General features: G+C 44.7%; 1 long non-coding RNA gene and 1 pseudogene across 1 annotated transcript in view; one reads left to right on the top strand and one right to left on the bottom strand.

The window, feature by feature from the left end:
• Window positions 1-8,896, top strand: part of LOC138567623 (uncharacterized) — a 71,527-nt gene extending 62,631 nt beyond the window's left edge. The window contains exons 2-3 of the long non-coding RNA XR_011302263.1: window positions 8,238-8,348; window positions 8,708-8,896. This is a non-coding gene — a long non-coding RNA (uncharacterized lncRNA). The remainder of the gene's footprint in view (window positions 1-8,237; window positions 8,349-8,707) is intronic.
• LOC138566113 (small ribosomal subunit protein uS5 pseudogene) lies at window positions 7,302-8,051 on the bottom strand (annotated as a pseudogene).
• Window positions 8,897-19,671: the final 10,775 nt, after the last annotated feature.

Below are 19,671 nucleotides of genomic sequence, written 5' to 3' on the forward strand. Positions count from 1 at the left end.
GTTACAGAGGCGAACACAAATGCCATTTTAAAACCGAGTCCTGGCAAAAAGACCCAACTGGGGAAAAAATATTAAATAAATAACCGGCGGTATCGTTAACATTGCACCAAAAAAAAGTGGTGCGTTTAAAATGAATGGGAAAATCTCATAGGAAATATTCTGGTGGAATATTTCGCGTGGTAACCACTGCCACCAACCAGAAACTCGACAAGGGGGGACTGGACAATTACCCCTACCAGTACTTCCATAATATGATGGTTTGTACTGGTTCTGTTTACAATTTGAGACTAGTAAAGTCAATGGTGACTTTACATGCCCTGGCAGACAGTAGTCAGTCCCAGGGTATGGAGTATATGTTTGGGGGTTACTATGACACCCCTGTGTTACTGCACTGCAGGTGCTGTGTAACACACTTACCAAAAACACATGAAGCCCTATGGAGTAAAAGACCCCATAGCCCATAAAAACACATTACAAAGTCAAAGGACATTCTCAAATCATGCCTAAGAGTGGGAGAAAAAGAGTCTCACTCTTAGCAGGAGAAAAAATAAACCCCAAAAATTCAGCAAAGCTGCTGGGAGACTCACTAGGTTTGGGAAATTAGCCTATACAGAGAATTCTTCTTAACACACACTGTATGTCCAAGAATAAAGGCTGAGATTAGAAATTGCAATCTGTGACTTCCCTTCAGCCAAGGACAAATGGTGGGACAATGGGCAAACTACACAAAGCCCCCCCACCCCCAAAGAAAGCCTGGTTTACATCCCAGCTGTTTACAACTGCAACCAAATGTGGCCTGCCTGAAAGAGGTTGTCCCTGAAGACTGGGCTGTGTGCAGAGACAAATGGCCCTGGCTGGTGCATGCCGGAATGTAGAGGAGAGGTGTGAAAACAGGAGATACAATTAAGAGGAGCTGAACTTTGAAAGAAATACAAGAAACTTATGCCTTGCAGATCGAACTGGTGTCCCCATTCAGATAAGACACAGGCCTTGTGACATTACAGGGCCAGTCTGGCTTATTATCTACAGTGGGGGATCTCTGTGTAGCAAATTCATCCCCCATTTACGATCTGTAGCCACCAACTTCAAACAGCAAAACCTCAAACACAAAGAGACTAATAAACACTCTGATTACAGGCTGGCCCATAGAGATAAATGGCTTGGAGGCATGAGAGCTACCATTTGCCCAACATGAAGATTTACTATTAATTGAAAAGGACTATTAAAACTAAGGCTTCCGGTTTTATGGTATTTATTTTTCTGCCATTTCCGTCTGTATTTATCCATATTTATTTGTTGGCCTTTTTTTCTGTATTAACAAAATTTTGTGTCATATAAAAAGATAATTTGCAGCCAGTATTTTTCTGCATTAAGTCTAATAAAAAATAATTAATGAAAACACACATGCAGCCATATAGCAAAGAATTGCTAGCTGCATTTTTTACATAACAGCAAACGGTCCTTAAGATATATGTAGTCAGTAATTTGAATAACTTTCATTTTTATACATTTGCACTCTCCATGCTGCCAATCTGCAATACGATTGGCCTGCAATGTATGAGTGACATCATAGAGAACCAGACAGAAGTACCTGTTTTTTCATTTTTTTTCCCCATTTTTATAAATAAATACAGACAGAAAGCAGATTGATTTCCGTCTCTATGTATGTGTAAAAATCGGTAAAAACTGAAAACTGGAAGCCTTAATTATAACTTAGGCCTTTTCGCAGCAACCATAAGTCATACTGATCACATGTATGTTTCATTTTTTAGATAATTTCCAGGCGATTTTGATGATATAAAATTCATCCCTCTGTGACTCAGGGAACTGTAATGTCCATCTAAGATGGGTTTCTAGCTGATCTGAAATTGTTCGAAATATGAGAGTTGGTATGCTGGTGGAGGGTAAAATTAGGAAGATGGGTAATAAATTACATGTTCCTAACTATTATGCTTTTTGTAAAAACAGCAGAAAATTGCCAAACGGCCATGCAACTTGGTGCTTACCTGGCTGTTGTTTTATTAAATTCCCCCTGATTATCTGAACCAGAATGCATATATATATTATGGCATTTACTAGTAAATCACAAAATGTTTGATAAATAACTAGTTTTTGCCAAAAATGTGACATGAGAACAAATGGCGATTACAAATGGGAATTGCCATATGTCTGCTCCAGACTCCTAAACCAATCCTTAGAGATGGGCTGGAGTTGGGAGGAGAGAGAAGGATAACTGTCCAATCCTATTTGTGACAACTCTTGCAGGGTACTCCCCAAGATTGTAAACTGGATGGTGTCATCGCTGATATATAAAGTGGATGCACAATGAAAAAGGAGAGAGCTGCTGAAACGTACCATCTAACAGCTGCAAAGAATCAGCAAAGGAGATTGCTGAGATTGCATTTGGGTGGCGCTGTCTATGTCTGGGAAGGCCTAAAAGCTGGCTGGGTCCTATGGTGGAGTGCTGGGTCCATCCTTGAGAGTGGAGTGACAAGACCCTTTCCCTTTCCGTGGCTTTCCTGAACTTTAAACAGAGACTTTCTATGTAAGTAGAACTGATCTCTGGGAAACCAAATGGTGGGGGAGTCTGCTTGTCTTAAATCCTTTCCCTTTATAGTGGATTGGGGGGCAAAATTGTGTAGATCCTTAGCCTAATTAACAAAGAATATTAATTTAATTAATTCCCCTTGGAGGAAGACCACAGGATTATTTTTGTTAAAATTCGAAATGAACAAAGCTCATTCCCAGTGTGCGCTGAAAACTATAGACTGCAATTTAATTGGGTGATCCTATTTGTCCTATTCACCCCGACTTCTTTACGAAGAGGGCTGTCTTTGTCTCTAAACTAAAAAAAAAACGCCCTAAACTGCCAGCTTCCCCTTAAGTGAAGGGGAAGCTGGCAGTTTAGGGCGTTTTTTTTTTACTTTCTAACTTCCCCAACACAGGCCTTTAAGTGGCGTGTGGGGGGTGTCTGAAATCCAAAATTCTCAAATCATCCCAATTTTTACTTTCTAACTTCCCCAACACAGGCCTTTAAGTGGCGTGTGGGGGGTGTCTGAAATCCAAAACTAGCAAATGATAACAGTTTTTACTGTCCGACTTCCCCAACATAGACCAAAGTAGGCGGGGGGATCAGAAATACCCACTCCTAAATCACCCTGTGCCTATTTTGAGCAAAGGTACAGGTGAACTCATAATTGTCCAATGCATTGGCACATCTATGTAGACCAACTGCTAGCCTTTATAGCATGCAGGAACATCGAAATTGTACAGCACTGCACATGTAAAGTGATTTTATGCATGAATCAGTGTTGATGATCATTTTGAAATGTGTACAAAGAATAGTATTGTAATTTGTGTAATTTGCGACTCTAAAGCGGTTATTTTTTTTGTCTCAAGCTTGGACATTCTACCACCAAATGTTTTAAAGATTACACGTCCCCTCCACAATGTTTACAGATTTCATCAACCATTAATTCTCGTCTCCACTGGTAGGAATTTTCTTTTGTTAATAATAGGTTTAGTCTAAAACATAGCAAAATATTACAGACGTTTTTTGAAGGAAATTTACAAACGCATGGAGCACAAATATTTACCTTCTTGTGAACAATGCCCAGGTCAGCCATGTTTTTATATTTAGAGAGGCTGTGCCGCATGGCAGACCAGTCTGCCCTTCAGAGCTGTTTCTTGTATGCATGACGATTACTCAGCACCTCTTCACAATTCAGATCGTACTCATCAAGCCATGATCTACAATTTATCAAATACCAATCTGTAGTATCCAGCCCCTCTGTTTTCAACTTTGCATACACAGGACCCCGAGGAGGACCTTTCAATTTATTACAAAACAATATTTTTCCCCACAAAATTCAGGTTTTTAGCAAGGCAAGGCCTAACTCGAATCTCAGTGCAGCCATATGGGCCACTGTTGGTAAGCCTAGCACTGTTTTCCAGAACAGGCCTTCTAGCAGCGTAAAAACGAAAGTCTCTAGCAAATGGTAGATCTCCATCCCATAGATCAGGGTTGGTATTACCTTTGCTTCATAGGATTTGCCAGCGGGAAGAAGCGAGAATTTGCCAAATTTGTGGTGAAAATGCTTCATTTGAATTGCTACGTTTTTGGATTTCTCGTTCAGATGGCTCACTTTACTGCTCTTACTGGACTGTGCGATTATCTAGAAGCCCAAATCTCTAAATTTGGGGACCATTTAAATTTGACAGTTATTTATCCACCATCCCAAATCTTTCCTACGGCCCTTCAAAAAGGAAACGATCTTAGCCTTTCATGGGTTGATTTTTAAATCGTTTCCTTTACAAAAGGCCCCAGACACATTTAGTAGCCTTTGCAGCCCTATCTGTGTGCGATCCAATAAGACAATTCATCAGCATAGGCAATCCATGAGGTTTTGCACCCGTTGATACTTGGGGCAGCAAAGGATGCTTCTTTGATATTTCCTCCAATGTCTGGCAAGTAAATATTAAATAATTCAGGGGAAGAATAAATCCTTGACATAAGCCACACCTGGTGGATATATGGCTCGTGTAATCATGCTCCAGGGTCCAGTGAACGATCATCATCGTATCGGTATGGAGATGAATTAGAATGCCCAACAACCCATAGCAGTCCTCTCATAATGCAATGTAACGCCAGTGATAAATCGATCATGACCGCATGGATGGATTGGCTTTTTTGCTTCCAGGCTATCTTCTGAACTTGATTGATAACATAACCTGCATCGATTGTACCAACCCCTGCCCCCGAAAGCCTACCTGACTCGGGTTCAGTATTTTGTTAGCCTCTGTCCAGTTTTAAAGTTCCTTTAAAATGATTGTAGCAAATATCTTTGAGTCTACATCAAGTAGGGCTATTGGACGGTTGTTTATAGGATGTACTCTGCTGCCTTTTTTAAAAATCCTTGCTATGCTCGATTGCTTCGAACTCGATGGTGTCTTTTCCAGCCGCACAATTTCTTGAAAGAGATCAAACAATATCCTTACCCACAATGTGGAGTCTTATTTCAAGACAAGATTGTCGAGTTTGTTAGGTCCTGGAGCTCTAGATTTGTTGCTCTTAATTATACTTTTATCAATGCTATCTCGAGAAAGAGCTAGTTGTCATTTCTCATCACACCTAACCAGACCTGTGCTTCCCCCATCATGCTGGCTCCCATATAACTTGGAATAGTGGTTTACTCAAATAGACTCTTTAATTGGGTTTACCTGCACGAGTGAGTGAAGGTTGCCTAAATTGTGTACTAACTTCCAGTAGTTGTGTTTTTTTTTACTAATACAGGCAAACATATTTTCCCCATCCTATTGGACGGAGCACAACATTTTTACTCAATTTGTGTGGCTCTGTTTGTCCTTTTTAGCGCATTTTGCAGTTCCTTTTTCTTGATCCATCTAAGGCTTTTTCTTAGAAGTCTTTTGGAATCCTGCGTATCTCTATTAAAGACCTTACAAGTGGCTTTTTTCTTTTACCACAAGCCAGTAGATTTAAGTGGTCCTTAATACAGAGCGGAAAAGCCCCTGGGTTGCAACAGGTCTGCTTCCTCGCATTGCCCAGGACCTCCACCCTATTGTTTACATGCCCAAATAATTCCCAGACCTTTGGGAACCACTTCAATCTATTTTCCCTCTATTGGCAGTCATATTTCCACTAAAGCACTTATTTTGTATGTGGGGAACACTGTAAAAAATGCACATAGACGTTGATGGTCACTCGGGTACCCATCCCCAATCTCAAGATGTACCATGCTTAGTGCTAATGGTTCCGTTGTGAGTAATTGACTCTGTGATGCCATGTAGCTCAATATTTCTCCGGCTAAAGAGCATAGACAAATTCTCTTCTTCAAATAACTGAGTCCATTTTAAACTCTGCATGGATTGCCTCTTTCTGTACTTGAGATAGTCCTCATCATGATCATACACCTGTTCTGTCCGGACTCTGCAATCCGTGTTGAAGTCCCAAAGCAATATAATTTCTCCAGTTATAAAGGATGCGCTTCACGTGGGCCGTTTGTTAACAATAAAAGCGCCCAAAACCACCTCCTCCCAAAAAAGGGTTTCCTGTAGACAAATGACATCTTATTTGCTTAACGCCAAACCAGTTGCTTTATCCTCTAATATGAGGCTAAACCCATGCGTATTTCAACAGCAAATGCTAAAAGCCTAGTCGCTACGTCCCTCTCCCGCACCATAGGTAGCCAGGCTGCCCGCTAGCCACGACCAATCCTCTCCACCCTTTTGCACATTTTTACCAATCTCCTGCACGGCCACAATTCTACAATTGTCAGGTCTCACAATGGCAGGAAATAGGAACATAAAGGGAGGTGTCATAGTCGTTATTCAGCTACTGTTTAGCGTGAAGTCAAAGCCTTGCAGTCTCAGTTCACCTGTTAATGACAACAGAAGCTCCCTCACCAACCTTGACGGCAAGGTTATTTTGTCAATCTCCAGTCTAGTTCCATAAATTAAGTCCACGCGTGCAATACCACATGAGTTCCGTAATTCTAATTTGGATATGTAATGAAAAATTGATAGTATTGTCCAGCGGTTCAGGCATATGTTGTCTTCAATTGGGAATGTCGATTCTAGCGAATAACAAGACTCCTCGCTTCCTTGAAGAGTTCCCTTCTCTTCTACCTTCTGTGAAGTTCCCGTGGTTCGTGGGGTTTGAAAAGACAACCTCACTTGTCGTTGTGGTTGCTGTGGTGCTATATTGTTATCAAATAAAGGGGTGGCGTTCACGGGAGTTTTCCTTAAAAACTCTTGTTGCTGGTTTCAGCATGTCTGGTTTCCCTAACCTGTAATAGGTCTGCTTGTTGGACCTGCATGCATTTCACTGTCGTTAGGGTCGGATTGCGTCTTCCCACTGTCATGTCATATTGGCTCTATCCGAGTACTGAGTGGTCGCATGCTTGGCCCTGCCATCGTCAGTCATTACTGGCCTAGTGGTAGCTAAATCTGTGGGCCTCATTGACATTTCCACTGCCAACAAACTTTCACTTTCGGTTTCTTCTGTAAACATTCGATTCCTCCTTCGTCTATTTAGTTTTTTTTTTAAAGATTGAAGCCACTGTTTGATTCTTACTTCCTTGTGTATCAATCTTATTAGCAGCGACTCCCCCCCCGACTGCCCCTTACAATTGTGTCAACAAATCTTTTCATGGATCCTTGGTTCTTCTTTTTTGCTTTTTGATTTTTGGTTTTCTTTTGACCCTGTAGCGGTACATTTGCTTTGGTTTTCTTTTTTAATTTTTTTTAATGTTTAACCATTTTTATTTTATGGCATGAACAGGTTATGTTGGGGTAGCACCAGGAACAGCTGCTGCCTAGGTGTTCTGCACAGTCACTCTGGTGTGAGTCTTAGCCAAGTGGTCAGTGTACTCCTGGTATGGAGACTTGGTGAAAACAGTCTCCTGCCAAAGATCTGGGGTCAGGTAGCTGTAAGTCTTTGAGATGGCATCAAAAGTGGCCTTTGCGAAATTGACCAGTGTGGCCGTGCAGCCCCTTGCTGAAGTGTAACAGTAGTCAATACCAGCCATCATCCATAGTGTCTTGGGAACAGGTGCCGACACAATGCCAGTACCACGGGGTGCAGGAATCAGACGCACAAGAACTGAACCACAGCGACCAGTCACCTTGCAAGGCACAGTGTGGGGCTTGCCAATTTTCTTACCCCAGTAACCTCGGTTTACTGGCACAATGGACAACTTCGCCAGAATGATGGCGCCACGAATAGCAGTCGCAACCTACATGGAGTATTCTACCCCGAGCCCAACATGTCCGTTATAGTCCCCAATGGCAACAAAAGCCTTAAACCTGGAACGTTGCCCGGCCCTGGTCTGTTTCTGGACAGGCATGATCTTGAGTACCTCATCCTTTAGAGAGGAGGCCAGGAAGAACTCAATTATCTCGGACTCATTGTTTGTTAGGGAAAAGAGATAGATTTCCTCGAGAGACTTTATCTTCATGTCCTTGACAAGTCGGCCAAGCTTTGTTACAGGAACCCACTCCTTGTCTATAATTGCTACCCTTTTATTGTGCATGTAATAAAGGGAACATGGCACCTTTTGTAACCACTGGCTGTTACATGTGCTTCCACTTGAATAAAACTGTGCCAATACATGATGGCATTAGCTACTTATGTAGGGCATTAGCAAAACTAATAATATACCATTACTACCTAAAAATAGAGCTCTTCATTGATGCATATATGCTCTGTTTGTATTTAGGTTTCCAGCCTGAAAATAGAAGAGTCCTCGAGACCTGAGATGTGTGAGGACCCACAACACAATAGAACACTACTCTTTGCAGAAAGAGTCTCTTCATTCAGTTCTTAAAAGGTATGCTTACTCCCAACCTTGCCTAAATGTTTTGCATGTACAGAAAGATACCGAACACATGGTGAGTATAGTCATATGGCAGGTTTTTCCATAACACAGGTGCAAACAATGTTAAATTGCATGGTGGTCACAGCAGTCGCCTTTGGGTTTTGACCTAGAATGGGCTCCAACAAACAACTAGAATTTCCTCTCTGAATGGATTTATATTATGATCATGTTTATCCATCGATACCTAGTAGATTCATTTTGGTTCGGTGTTAATGCTTTCTCTTTGAATTTATCATTCTTGTTTATAATCCATATGTCCATCCAAGTAACAGAGGTTTGACATATTTTTCATTTACTTTACTGTTTTTCAGTTCAAACTTTTGGCTCAAGAAGAAGGGATGTTGATCCCGAAACGCGTCAGCCTTTCTATCTGAACTGTATATGTACATTATCGATATTCACTAAAACAAAATTCTTTTTTTTTATATTTGACTTGTTTTCTGCATCCAATGAACAAATGAAAAACAATTTGTTATGTTTATTAAATGATTGTGTTTTAACTAATTGAATACCTAATCTGTTGATTGCTTATATACTCGTTTTACTAAGAAACATCAATCTATATATTCCAAAGAATTTTCCCTTAACCATCTGATGATGGAATGGTAATAGTGTGCAGGGGACGGGAGGGCTCCTACCTTTGGATCCTCTTTTCTTTGTCTACATACCTATATCAGTGGTCCTGTGCCAAGGCCACGTCTCCTCCGTCGCACCTTAAAAGGATACTGAATAACTATATATTCTTTATTAACTGTACAAAACATAAGTGGAGTGCACCTACAAATCCTCTGCACAGGAACCCACTCCTTCTCATCCGCCTTCCCGCGGGCCCCACAGCCTCTTCCGCGGCCTCGTCCTCTCCCATGGATGCGGCCCCTGCCGCCAAAGCCACCTCGGAAGCCTCCCCTGTTTTCACCGGCGTTGTCCGCCATTTGGTGATCTTAATAATAAGAAGCAGTTTTTGCTTTGCTTTGGTTTTCTTACGACCCCCTTTATTGAGGTGAATAGCTTCCTTTACGTCACCTGAAGACTGGGCCTCCCTCTGGACCGTGAATGCTATTTCCTGCAAAAACAGGTCCTGCCTTTCAGATCTCTGTCCAGCTTTGCAAGTAAAACTTTCATCCGGCTCTAAATATATGATCGAGCCACGTCTGGTGTACTCATCTATGAAGGATTGGAGCACCTGAACATGGGTTGGGGGTTCGCTTAGAGCATTCAATCGATTTAAGTGAGCTGCTAATTCATCTCTTTGCAGAATTAATGGGGTTAATACATTTTTTATGTCCTCCAGATGAAGAGTGTCCTTGCACACCTTGTATTTCTTTGTTACATATCCCTGAATATCTTTTTCCAAGCACTACGTCCTTTCCTCTCCTTTCCCCAGAAGCACACTGTATCTAGAGCTCTGGTTCTCTCTAGGCTTGACTACTGTAACAGCGTCCTTTTTAAATCTGCCTGCCTCTACTCTCCGTCCTCTGCAACTAATCCAGAACAGGACTGCGAGAGTTGTCATTAGCCTCAAGCCCAGGGATCGTATCTCTCCAGCTCTGAAATCTCTCCATTGGCTCCCAGTGGCTGCAAGAATCAGGTTCAAGATCCCTTGCATTGTCCACAAGGCCTACTGGGACTGCTAACACGGATTTCTGAACTCTGACCTGGTGGCAGATGTTCAGAAGGCCAGCCTAGTTTCTTGGAACACGGTAACCTCTGGACAAGTCAGACCAATCTAGGTAGCTATGGCAGGCGGTCAAGACTAAGGGCCTCATTACACGGTAGGCGGTAAGCTAATAGCGCCATGGTTCATGCCAGTAATTTACCGGTACCGCCTAGGTGGAAAGGGGAATTACCGCCCCATTCCAAGGTTGGCGGGGCGGTAATTCCCCCTTTCTCTTTGCCCTTCCCCATTCCCATTTTTGCCCCATAGGGCATAATGGGAAGGGGGAAGGCGCTAATTACAGTACCGCAAATTGCAGTACCGTAATTAGCTACCTGGGTCCCTTTGCGGGTTGGTTTTTAACGCCTGCAAAAAGCAGGCGTTAAATTCCCCAACCCGCAAAGGGACCTCGTAGTAAGGCGGTAAGGATTTACTGGTACCGGTACCGGTAAAATACCGGTACCGGTAAACCCTTACCGCCTACCGTGTAATGAGGCCCTAAGTCTCAGGAGGGGTGAGGGTGACTGAAAGACCTCAATGAGCACACAAAGCAAGGACACTTACAAATGAATCTCAGACATGTGTTATATCAAAAATATAAACACAACAGGCCTTTGTAACTCAGACCATAGCAAAAGAATTGCAGCAATACTAAGTAAACCAACACAACACAATCAATACAATATATAAACAAGACCATTGGGGTCTAAAGGGTTGAATGCACGAAATATGTTGACAACCTAGATGGGAAGGAAACAGGCAGTGCAGGTAGTCTTTAGGTCCCTTTCAACATCAGCAACACGCCTAAGAGGCAGTCCAAGCCCTAAGAAGAGACGAGCCTTGTGCTCAATAGTACATGCAATGCAAGTGCATGCGGTTGTTCCAATGGGCAAAACAGGGTCTCTTCAGGGGTCTCTAGCAGCTCAGGAAGGTGGATGAGGCGATGAAGAATATGTTCCCACTATCCAGGGAGGACCTCCACTTGAAGGCAGAGGCAGTTCCAGAGTGTGGGATGGAGTTGCTAGTTCGCACTAGCAGTGGAAAGGAGAGGGACCCCCAGGGGCCACTCGTGCGTAATAATGGATGGAGGCGCTATGGGCCACCGGTTAAGGTTAGGGTTACTCACCGGGCCCAGGCGCACTCCGGACCAAACTTTGCATTTGAGTCCACTTCGGTTGCGGGTTCTACTGCGGCAATATGACAGGCTCTGCGGCTTTCACTTCCTGAGATACAGTGATGATTCCCAAACGGGACAGTGGCAATTTATCTGCTCCGGGTGGATGAAGCGCACTAGTTTCACTGCAGCAGGCTTCAGGGGCAAGAGGGTCACAAATGCAGCATACCTGCAAATGTCGTTGCTGCGGCAGGGCAACACGGTAACCGCGTATCCTCTGGTCCTGGCACACTCGTCTCACTTCAGACCTGGGAATACCAAGTGTATGAAATTCGGTGTGAGGGTGCCATGGACACAGGGAGAGCAATATACAAAGCTTCGAAGGCCTCTTCGAAACAACGGCGGGGACAGGGCAAAGGTCCTGCGTAAGCTGGTCAGCCCACTGGTTGGCCTAGGGACACTTCCGAGAAGGCTTACTTGCAGGATTTGTTGAAGGTGCAGAGAATAGTTGGTCCCACTATTCTAATGGGTCGAAGTGTCTTCGCAGACCTTCTCGGATGACCAGATACAGAGGGGTCCCACGGGACGACAGCGGTGCCAAACCTTCCAGCGGTTCACCAGCGGTTCCTCGACTCGGCTTCTCAGTTTCAGGATACTTGGATCCTATCCTTCGTTCAGTGAGAACTCCAGAGATCGACACGCTATGTGTGTTTTTGGCCTCCTCTTATCCAAAGTTCCTTTCGCGCCAAAACGGAGAGGACCCAATGGGAGATCTGCTCACAAACACACACTCCATACGTGGACCAATCACGGACCATGGTGGTCCCAGTCATTCATGGCACTCCAGACTCTCTGGCACCCAGGATGTGTATTGGGGACCGACACCCCAGCCCTCATCCTGGAGGCACACACACAAGGCATGCAGAAGCCCGCGAAAGCTTGGCATTTCACGGGAAACTGCATGTCCAAATAAGGACTGACCCGGGTCGGCTCGACCTGGGAAGGCAAAATGGCAAGATGGCCAAAGGACAGGACAAAGAACCTTGTGGCATGGCCATTTTGGAGCCAGGCCACCTATTTGTGCCAAACGCGGTTAACACGGTTAACAATGCAGGAAAGGGTTACAATTACATTAAAAGATAAGCTATCACCAGCCCTGTCCATGACACATCTGCACATCTCCAAAAAAAAGTCCTAGGAGAGTATCTAGGGTCATTGTAATAGACTATGGGACCCAAGTACACCGTACATAAGGTACATTGTGTACTTGTTACATGTTGCACAAAAGTTGAAACATTGGAAAAGGACTAAGGGAAACAAATTCTCCCAGTACTGACTGTCTTAAGGTCATTACAGTTTCCCCATACAAAGTGAGTGAAATCCCAGAGTAGTGCATCTGAAGGCTGTGCTTCTCTGGCAAAGTCAGTCTATGGTGTCTAAACAGCAGCAAAAATGTTTGGGGGTGAACAACTGAAGGGAAAATTGCACATAAAATGAAATCTTTCCTAACAGGGCCTGGGACCAAAATATCTCCAGCTTTCTCTTCTGAAGTATCTTCCTACTCGAGCACTTTACTCCTCCACCTCCAACTCCTTGAGGGTCAGATGCTTTTCCAAGAAACAAGCTGGGGGCAAATCTCTCTCTTCGCCTGGTGCCTCCCTGCGGAACGGTCTCCCTGCCTCTCTGAAACTTGAGCAGACCCATATGCATTTCCAGAAGGAGCTCAAGACTTTCCTCTTTGCTTCTGCCTTCTCTCTTTCACTACCTTGCTGATCTCCTGTCTGACACTGCACTGGTTACCTGGCTCTGAACCACAGGCCCAGGTTCCTGCCCTCCCAGTTACACACCTGCACTGCCCCACTGGCAACCGTGCACTTGGGGCTGTATCTGCAACCATACAACCCCCATACATGCACTTATCTATCAACTATTTGTCTGCACCTAACCCATGCACTGCCACCCGCTGGCCGCACTTCTGTTTTCATTGTTTGATTCTATGTCTTGCACTTGCTCCTCTTCTCCTTCACCTGCCACTTTTCCCCTTCCCTCACCCCTGCACTTGCGTGATCTCAGTATCACTGGGCCTAGTAAGATCGCTGTCTTGTTCCTTTGTGTACCCCTCCCTCGCCTCGTCGTGCCTTGAAACACTTGTGTATAGGCACGAAACAAATAAAATATCATATCATATTATCTACCAGCACCGCTGCCTGTTTTTGTAAATCTTCCATAATCGGGTCCTGTTTTTTGTGAGGGTCCCTCTCAATTGCTTTTGCTATGGATAGAGAGTATTTCTTTGGAGTTTTATCAATGTGAGTGCCTGACCTTTCATTTCTTCTCTAAGGAGCTCAAACACTTTAACCAGTGAGTTTAAAACAAAGTTCAAGGCTGTGAGCGACGATTGATTTCGTCGGAGCGAGGAGGTTAACAAAAAAAAAGAAAAAAGAAAAGTGGCCCATCCTGGCCCCACCCAACTTCCGCCCCGCCACCTGTTAATAATGGGCGTGCGGAGGTCGAGGGGGGGCGCCAGTTCACCCAGTGTGCTGCTGCCCTTAAGGTCGGCCCTGAAGGTACACATAACATATCCCCGTGCGGCTGAACCTCCCAAAGTTCCCGACTTCCCTCCTTCTCCTCCTCATCTGGCAAATTGAAGTCTGATGTGACAGAATCCAGGGGTCTCTGGGCTCGGTAGTCCTTCTTTTTACATCCTCCTTTTTTTTGCAGGTTAGGTCCCACACGGGAGGAAGCCACAGTGAAAGCTGCGCAACCTGGGGCTCCTTTCCCGTGAGGGACTGAATGGGGAAAAAGCCTAGGACTGGCGCAAAAAAAAACAAGCTGCCACAGAGGCAGTAGTGAAGATCCAGCTATATCTGTGCCGAGTGGAAGGTGGGCTCTGCAGGCTAAGTGCTGAAGCAGGTATGTGCCCCACGTGAAAGTGTTCTGATATGGCAGAGAGTGGAGCACACCAGATGTGGACTGTACAGAGCTGGATAAGCATAAAACAGCTTCAGCAGTAGAGAGTGCACTGCCGGAGCGGGGAAAAGAGAGAAGAGAAAGGCGACGCACTGAGGGGTGCCGCGGAAAAAAAGAGCGAGATGAGAGGGCACCGGGAAGGAGGGAATAACGAGGAGAGAGAGAGAGAGAGAGAGAGAGAGCGAGCAACACTAGACCGTTGCAGAGGCAGCGTGCAACAACTTGACAGCGTTAACCATGGCCGCCACCTAGTCGCACACGAGACCGTAGGCGCCACGGCATGCGGCGCATGACAATCGGAAAGCAGAAAAGTGTCTCTAGACAACTTTGTCAGCACAGGGCTGTTATTCCTTCAATTATACATTTTTCTTTTTTTTACAAGGAACACAGCAAAAATGATTCTCACCAACGTGCAGCGTTCTGTTCCTGTACGCTCTCCGAAATCACACTGGAAGCAAATCAGCAGCTTCTTGCTGTTGCCGCACGTGCCACGGCCCCCGGCCTTCTTCGACTGCCCCACACTCTCGGAAACGTGCTCGTGCATATGCACGGTGCCGCTGAATAACTAGGCTGCAGGCAGCAGGGTGATTCCAGAGAGCTGCAGCCCACAGCAATCACTGACAGAGCTTCCAATAAAGCTGATCCCATAGCCAGTAAAGTGAAGTGTCACACCAGTGTCACACCAGTAGCATCAACTGCATCGACTGCCCCACACTCTGCTCTGCACTCTCGTAAACTCAATCCGGTAAGTGCCAATAAGGGAACCTCTTGCCCCTTCTCTTGATTACTTTTTCTTTAGGGCAACACATCAAAACCATATATACACCCAGTGGTCCAGAGAATGTTTTGAAGTGGTAGAATTTTACTAGTTGGGAGTGAAATGATTTTGTAGGGACTATAAATGTAAGTCCCATTGCCAAAGAGAGTATTTTTTATAAGCAAATAAAGATGTATTAACTATAAAACAGAAATGTTTTTGTAATAAATATTTCTTTGCACCTAGTTATTCATGCATATGAAAGCACACACATGTTTACCTCTTCAGATAAGGCAGTAATAATAACAGAGTTTCTGCCTGTGGCTCTATGTGTGCTACTGGTCCAAGCGTATCCATGGAGCTTTGTGAAAGCAAGTAGCCAGACTCCTATGGCCTGTTCCTATTTTTTGGGGAAATATTTGTACTCCCTGTTTTTACTTTATGGGAGGATTTGCCTATTTCTATGCAGTGAAGGTGGGTTCTACACCCCTTACCTGTTGGGCTGCTTTCATCCCAAAAATCAGTACCACTCACCTTTATGTTTTCATTTACCTGCATGTTGTTGGTTAAGTCTGTATGGTTTTGTATTTCCGGCTTTCCCCCTCTCCTTTGCCATGTTTCCTTTTCACCCCAACACATCATGGTCTGGCTGCCATCCCTGGGTGGGGTTGCAATTCCCGTTAACGCTGACAAGGCTTGGTGCTTTAAAACCACAAAGGTGGCGATGGTGGTGATGTGCGCAGTATAAAAGATTAATAACAAAACATAATGTAGCTTGACATAGCATTACCATTAATCAACCAGGCTAGCACCAATTCTTGGACTGCCAGACAAAATTCCTCTGGATCAAGGAGGGATTTAATTTTCCTTAGCAGAACAAATACAAATATTCAGAGAAACTTTGGATTTGAACTTGAGGGTGGGACCCAAAGCAAAAACAAATTAATTCAGTGGAAGAACAAGCGATACCCAAAGGTGACAAAGAGCAACCCCATGATTGGTCATGAAGTGAGGAAGTGCTAGACATGTTAAAATGATTTATTAAAGTATAAAGGCATACAATAACCATTAGTCCCCTTGCATAACTTCACAGGGTCAGGGTTATCAAATGATGACACCTGAAGATACAGTTAGGTTTCATCAAGTTACTGGTGAATGTGGGTGCCTATGCTCTCATTCAAGTTTACAAAAAGGAGCCATATAGATCTTGAATAAAATTACACTGCACACTGGAATGGGGATTGCATTGGCCCATTGCATCTACTAAACTGGCTCCTGACAGGCCCATAATACCCAGATGTCTCACAAGGACAGCGAAAAGTACCTAATGGTCTACCATGTTAAAGGCTTCTGAGAGATCATGGAGAACAAGCAGGCAGGTACTGCCATTATCCAGTATGCTCATGGCTTCATCAACACTGCCCCTTCAGAGCTATAGAATGAGTAGATCCCTGATTCATATGTTTGCAAAAAGCGCTGATTTGGCCGACTAGGCCGAAACACAGGCCTGGGGTTGCTGATGGTACTCTTGTTCAGAGATTTGCCTAGCATTTTGGTGCTGAACTGCTTGTGGGTGGGACAAAGACTGATATGCAAATGCATTTTCCACCTCAGTGAAGGGTGCAGTGAGTTAAAACGTGGTTGTAGACCCTCCTGAGTGGAAGAAATTCCATAGAACAGGGTATTTGACCCATGTTCATTCTCAGTAGAGGGGATCCCACACTCCTTTGTAGCTTTGTAAAACTTGGGGTTTCACCCTATGTAACCCTGGGTAATCCAGACATGGACCCCATGCTCACTGTGCCTAAGAGAGGCTCAGTTTCACTTCACTGATGTGGCCCGACTAGGCCGAAAAACATGTCTGGGGTTGCTGATGCTACTCTTGATCAGAGGAGATTTGCCTAGCATTTCGGTGCTGGACTGCCCTTGTGGGTGGAACAAAGGCTGCTATGCAAATAGACATTTCTCCTCAGTGAAGGTTGCAGTGAGCTAAAACTTGGTTGTAGACCCTCTTGAGTGGAAGAAATTCCATAAAACCGGGTATTTCACTCATGTTCGTTCTCAGTAGAGGTGCTCCCAGACTCCTTTGTAACTAGATTATGTTACTTTTCATATACTGCGGGCCGTTACCATTTGCATGGTCTTCAGGCACTCACGTGACTGTGTAAGAAAGAGGGTGGGGTGGGTTAGTGAGGGAGGAGGGATAGGATAGAGGTTGTGCTCTTCTGTTGGTGCTTGCACAACCAGGAAAAACTGAGTGTTGGCTTTCCCAATGTGCTTTCATTGTGTGCACTGGCTTGTTGTGTCCGGGGTGGGGGGAGGGGTAAAGCCCAGTGACAGGAATTGTTTGTTGTTTGCGGATGTTTTTTGTGGTGGATGTGTGGTTGTGTGTTTTGTGTGCAGTGTGGCTGGCCCATTAGGGTGTGTGTGGTACTTGGGAAGTATGCAGGAGAGGAGCTGGAGCATGGATGATTGGTACAGTGGCACGCTTCAGAGTGTTGTTTGCCTTCAATAAGTGAGAGGACTCAGAGGGCAGCAGTACCCTAATGAATAGTCTACACTTCAAAAATCAGCAAAATGCAATAGATTGGCTACCCACAAAATTCATCTAGGTGCAATACATTTGCTACCCTCAAAATGCATCTAGATGCAATAATACATTGGCTTTCCTAAGATTGTTCTAAGTGCAATACATTGGTTACCCTCGGGATTCAGCTAAATGCAATATAGTGGCTCCTCTCAAACTTCTTCTGAGTGCAATACATTTGCGGTCCTCAAGATTCATCTTCTAGGAGCAATACATTTGCTACCCTCAAAATGCATCTATGTGCAATATATTCACTATCCACAATATTCCTCTAAGAGCAATGCATTGGCTACACTCAAATTCATCTAGCTAAATACATTTGCTATCCCCAAGATCCACAGGTTAAAATCAGCATGTTTCACGGAGCCGCCGATGCATGGAAGAGCACTGACAGGCCTGAATTTGAAGCGATCAGCTGGGTTTCAATGAGAACTTTCTTTTAAAAGGGCAAAACGTACCCAGTCTTCAGACTATAAATATACATATCCTCGCATGAAGAGAAATTAACCGGGGAAGTAAGGAAGTAGAAGCTGATTTGAGAGAGGACTTTTAAGAGGAAGGCGTTAATGAAGGCACCTGTATGAGAGGTGAATGCACAGCAATGGAGTGTTTGGTTTTCTGTGCATAATTTGAGACGTTAGTCACCATCTCTAAAATGGGCCGCTCGGTCAATGTCTCTTGCCGAGCAAATAATATGGATTTTCTTGACATCTTTTTTGTTTGTTGAGGATTCACAGATGTATAAAAGGCACAGAATCATTGCAACAATGTATTTATTTATTTATTAACCATGTGTTGGGTGCCCTACAGCAAACTTATGTTTTCAGGCACAAGAAGTCAAAGTGGGGAGGGAGCAAGGGGAGTAAATAACAGTGTCAAAAACAGTAAATATACAATTGTGGTCCTACTATGCCTTGTGATATTTAGACAAGCAAGTGCAGTGAAGTGAAGAGAAGTGCTGGAATGGATGGGGGGGACAAGGTATGGGCAAGCACGGGTGGAACTCCCGGGAGGGAAGTGTCAAGGGGTGCCAAGATGGGAGGCCACTGGCTAAGTGCTAGGGTGGGGGAATCCCAAGGGTGGAATGCTCAGCTGCCAGGCATTGGGGCTGCTGGTGTCGACTAGGTAGAGAGACCTGCACCCCACTCTCTGTTTGGAGAAGCGTTTGACAAGCAGAGAGGTGGAGGTAGAGGAGTGGAAGGCTCTAGCAGGGAAGTATTTAGGGAGAGAAAGTTGGAGATAGAGTGTTCCCAGGCCCCAGAAAGCCTTTTGTATGATGCAGAGGGTTTTGAATGTTATCCTCACACCCACTAGGAGCCAGTGGAGAGATTTTATGGCTGGAGAGATATGGTCCCTGGGCTTGAGGCCAAGGATAAGTCTTGCAGCCGTATTCTGGATTGGCTCAAGTGGACGTAGGGAGGAAAGGGGAAGGTTGAGGAAAAGGCTGTTCCAGTAGTCCAGCCTAGAGAGGACCAGAGCTCTGGAGACATTCACTTTCTGGTAGAAGATGAGAAAAGGGAGAATGCCTCTAAGGAGGTGAAGCTGGAAGTGGGACTTCTTGGCAAAGACCAAGATGTGAGGGTTGAAGGAGAGAGTGGAGTCGAAGATGACCGCAAGGTTTTTGGCCTCACAGGCTTGTGAGGGTAGACTGCCCAAGGAGGGCGGCCAGAGGGTAGGAGGGTAACATGGCGCAGTTGTCCCAAATAGAAGCATCTCTATCCTGCTGGCATTGAGGCAGAAATTGTTAGCCGCACACCATGCCTGGATCGCGGTCAGACAATCAGGGATGAGAGAGGAGGAGGAGGTAGTAGAGGAAAGTTTGAAGGAAAGCTGTGGGTCATCATCATAACATTGGAAATGAGGAGAGAAGGAGGAAGGAGGAGATTAGGTGAGCGAGAGGGGCGAGATAGATATTGAAGAGCTATGGCAATAGGATAGAGTCCTGGGGGACTCCATGGGCAGAGAGTGAGGAGAATGGGCCCAGTTGCAACTGGGAAGGGCTGTTAGTGAGGAAAGTGGTCAGCCAGTTTAGTGCCCCGTATGTGATGCCAAGGATATCACAGAGCCATTTTATGAGGAGAGAATGGTTGACCGTGTCAAAGGCGGAGGAGAGATCGAGAAGAATGAGGACAGCAGAAGAGTTACAGCAGTTTCCACGCCTCTGGATGCTCGGAATCTAGAGTGATGGCCATG

Source organism: Ambystoma mexicanum, chromosome 2p (assembly GCF_040938575.1).
Source record: "Ambystoma mexicanum isolate Mex_15411 chromosome 2p, UKY_AmexF1_1, whole genome shotgun sequence".
NCBI classification, from domain to species: Eukaryota; Metazoa; Chordata; class Amphibia; order Caudata; family Ambystomatidae; genus Ambystoma; species Ambystoma mexicanum.